The sequence below is a fragment of the Antechinus flavipes genome, chromosome 2 (genome assembly GCF_016432865.1).
Source record: "Antechinus flavipes isolate AdamAnt ecotype Samford, QLD, Australia chromosome 2, AdamAnt_v2, whole genome shotgun sequence".
NCBI classification, from domain to species: domain Eukaryota; kingdom Metazoa; phylum Chordata; class Mammalia; order Dasyuromorphia; family Dasyuridae; genus Antechinus; species Antechinus flavipes.
The window spans coordinates 66,178,381-66,182,767 of NC_067399.1; the positions used below are offsets into that span (position 1 = coordinate 66,178,381).

General features: G+C 38.7%; 1 pseudogene; it reads right to left on the bottom strand.

Annotated features, from left to right (window-relative positions):
* Positions 1-2,689: 2,689 nt before the first annotated feature.
* LOC127552371 (serine/arginine-rich splicing factor 3-like) lies at positions 2,690-3,185 on the bottom strand (annotated as a pseudogene).
* Between the last annotated feature and the right edge of the window lie 1,202 nt (positions 3,186-4,387).

Sequence of the window (4,387 nt, forward strand, 5' to 3'; positions counted from 1 at the left end):
AAATTCACTTGAAGGCAGATTAATCATAAAACTACCAAACTGGAAGTTATCTAACCCAACCCAAAACTGAACAAGACTCCCTTCTTCATAGTATACTCAATAATGTTCCCAAGAGGTGGGTGTCTAATCTTTGCTTAAATATCTCCACTGGTGAGAAATCTTTTACTTTTTAAGGTAACCAATTTCATTTCAGGGTAATTCTATTGAAGTAATTCTTAATTTTTGTTTGTGTTTTGTTTATTTGTCAACCAGGAGAAACTTATTATTAGGCTTCTACAATAATATTGTTGGTTGCTATTTTTTAAAGGAAATACTGATGGTGAAATATTTGAAGGCCTCAATGTTAAAGTCTCTGAAATTCACTCCAAAATCATTTCTTAAATTATCATTACACATAAAGCCTTGTGCTAGAAACTGCAGAAGTCTTCAGGCTTAAATTAGACAGATCTCTTGCCTTTTTAGACTTTATAATCTTTTCCAACACTAAGATTTTATGACTTTAATGTGTTTCTCCCATATCATATAATAAAAGAGAAAGCAGGTCCAGCCCTACTCATCTACATAATAATAAAGTAATTTGTTGACAGACTGTAAAAAAGCAATAAAAATTGTGGGGTATTCTAAACAAATTATTATGTTCTCTGACTTTCTTCTCTCAAATAGAGCTTTATTCTACTTGCCAATTATACTGAATCACCTCTCAAGTGTTATGTTTTTGCTTCTGATCAGATCTCATGTGAATGGCCTAGTTAGAATCATCCCCGATTATTTCTCTGAAAGACAGACAAATACTTTGACATGACCACTTAAAACGTTATAGGATAATTATCTTGATAAAGAGGCTGGTTCCATAATGTAGTACATAACAGCTCTCCAGTCTGGCCTGCATTTGACTAAGAATCTGATTTGTTATCTTACTTTTATCTAGAAAGAAAAAAAAATAGCATTTCCCTTGCCCAAAGTTACTTAGCATTTCTGAGTTTCTCAGAAGCGCTCCTTTAATAATCCTGCTTTTGTAGTTAATTCCTTGAGGTTGTATCTTCAAGAAGCCAAAAGGAAAAAAAAAAAAAAAAACCCTCTAACTATACCATAGTATTTGACTGTAAACTGTTTTTTTCTGCCTCTGCATTTCTTGTATATGTCACAATGGAATATTTTGAGCTTTCCACTTAGCTGGCTGGTAGCGGAAGAAGAGTTTTGAGAGGAAGAAACTACAAGTGGAGAGTTCAGTGAAGATTGAGAAGGCTCTCTGTGGTGGCTGGGCTCCTGCACTTCCCCGACTGAGACCAAGCTGGTCTGAAAATCTCTCCAAAAAGCTAGCCGAGCCCCAAGTGAAGGAGACAAGAGATTCATTCCATCTTTGCTCTGGCTGGAGGCTGAAGAGAGCAGAGGCAGAGGCCGAAGGACAAAACCTTTGGATTTGGAGACATTCAGAGGGAGCTCTTGGAATGGAGCAGAGAGATAGGCCTGTAAGAATGTAGCTATCCGGGCCCAAGGAAAGAGACAAGACTTGGAAGGAGAAATAAACATTTGTATTTTTACCAACTGGCTGCATTTGGGGTAATTATTGATCTGAACTGATACTAAGGCTGCCTCCAAGAAAACCTTCCCCAGAAACCTACCTTCTCCCCCAGAGAGAACTATTCTACTTATCAAAATGACAAGAATGAAAATAGTTAAAAGCCTATCCCTAGTTGGTATCCCAAAGGGATCATATAAAAGGGGAAAGGATCAACATGTGGAAAAATACTTGTAGCGACCCTTTGTGGAATGGCAAGAAACTGGAAACTGAGTGGATGCCCATCAGTTGGGGAATGGCTAAATAAATGATGGTTTGTGAATGTAATGGAATATCATTGTTGTATAAGAAACAATCAGCAGGGTGAATGTAAAAAGGCCTGGAGAAGGATACAAAATAAACCCACAAAAGTCATCAGCATTCTTATATATCACTAACAAAACCCAACAGTTAGAGTTACAAAGAGAAATTCCATTTAAAGTACTACTGATTGTATAAAATATTTAGGAATCTATCTGCCAAGGGAAAATCAGAAACTTTATGAGCAAAAGTACAAAACACTTTCCACACAAATTAAGTCTGATCTAACCAACTGGAAAAATATTAACTGCTCTTGGATTGGGCGAGCAAATATAATAAAGATGACAATACTACCTAAACTAATCTATTTATTTAGTGCTATACCAATCAGACTCCCCAAAAACTATTTTGATGACCTAGAAAAAATAACAACAAAGTTCATATGGAAAAACAAAAGGTCAAGAATTTCAAGGGAATTAATGAAAAAAAAAAAATTATTGAAGGTGGCCTAGCTGTACCAGATCTAAAATTATATTATAAAGCAGTGGTTACTAAAACCATCTGGTATTGGCTAAGAAATAGACTAGTTGATCAATGATATAGATTAGGTTCAAAGGACAAAGCCAATAATTTTAATAAAGTTAACAAATTCTTGATATTACATGCCTTATATGATCTGTTTTAAAGCACACAGATACACATCTCTACATGTGTCACTGTTAACAAGACAATAAACAAATTTTAACAGCCAAAACATTTTAAAAATGCACTGAGCTTATGAAGGCTCAAACAAAACTTGTAATGTTCTGTACGTGCTCCTGTCAATGAAGGGCTACTTCCTGTATATCACTCCTCTTGAAGGCCGATGTTCTATTTCCTTTCATTTGACCTAGAGCAACTGCGAGACCTGGAAAAGGACCGAGAAGGCTTATGATTTCTCTCCCGTGACAGTGATCTATCTCTCTCTTCTTCTATCTCTTAAAAGGGATCTGCTCCGGCTGCAAGAAAAGCTTCTTCTTCGTGATTTTCGACGGGGTGGAGAACTTCTTCTCCGATAATCATCCCGTGGGCGACGACCCCAGGAAGGTGGAGGACCACGATTGCGACTTCTTTTCTCCCCATTCGACAGTTCCACCCTTACTTGGCAACCACAAAGTGTTCTTCCATCTAGTTCTTTAACAGCATCAGCTGCATCTCTGGGATCTTCAAATTCAACAAAAGCAAAGCCGGGAGGATTTCTTGCAACCCACATACTTCGGAGTGGCCCATAATATACAAAAGCTCACTCCAATTCAGTCTTGTTGCCATTGTTACCAAGGTTACCTACATAAACCTTACAGTCCAGTGGTCAAGAGTCACGATGCATCTCATCTGCTGTGGCTTAACAGGCAGGGATACGATTCCCACGGCTCGACTGGGTTTTTCCCGCTCCTCCCGGCTCCGTCCCCCTGCTCTGGGCTGTTGCACTACTCCCCCGACGTCTTAATCCAATGTCTCCAAATCCAAATGTTTTGTCCTTCAGCCTCTGCGTTTGCTTTCTTCAGTCTCCAGAGACAGCACCAAGTTGAATCTGTCTTGCCTCTGAGAGAGCCTTCTCAATCTTCACTGAGCTCTTGACTCGTAGCTTCCTCCTCAGAAAACTCTTCTTCCACCACCAGCCCGCCAAGTGGAAAATATTCTGGAATGAATCACATTTCACTGGTTTATATCGGACTCTTCTGAGAGAATGGGATTATGGGTTTTCTCTCATAGTGCTCTCTGGCCCTAAGAGCTTCAAAGGAGATGTGAATTCAGATATTTCATACTAAACCCTGAAATTTCCCAAACGTGTGAACTCCAATGAGAAAAGGTGCAAACACAAGCATTGTATCAATTAGCTCTACTTAGAAACCTTGTTTCAGATTCTGGCCCAAAACATCTTCTTGTAAGAGCAGATCAACAATCTATCAACTCTAATGAGTTAGCAGTTTGTAAAGATTCCAACATCCCCCCCCTTTCTTTTGTTTTAGAACACAGGTGGTCATGACCTCCCTGATTTCTCAAGGAGGTGAGAACTCCCCAAAAAAGGTGATAACGCCTTCCCTGACCCCTCAGAAGGGAGATGAAAACACCAAAGGAAGTCAAATCAGATTAGCGGGTTTCTGAAGGGGCTCACTTGAAACAGGTGCACATAAATCCATCAATATGGGCCAGAACTTTGAAATAGATATACATGGTATACGTAAATCCATCAATATGGGAGGCATTACACATAATTTACATAAGCACATACAATACAGGCTAGTAGTAATGTAACAAATAACAAGAATCAACATGAAATTGATCACGAGAATTACATGAAGAGTGGAGCTGGCTGAAGGCTAAAGAAAGCAGAGGCAGAGGCTGAAGGACAAACCTTTGGATTTGGAGACATTCGGAGGGAGCTCTTAATCCAATTCAATATAACACACACAGAGGAGGGTAACTGGAATGACTGAGAAAACTTGAATATAAATGAAGGGATAAATATCCATAAACCTAGAGGGAAAAAAAAAAATCTGGGGAAGAGAGAGTAAAAATCTTGAATGA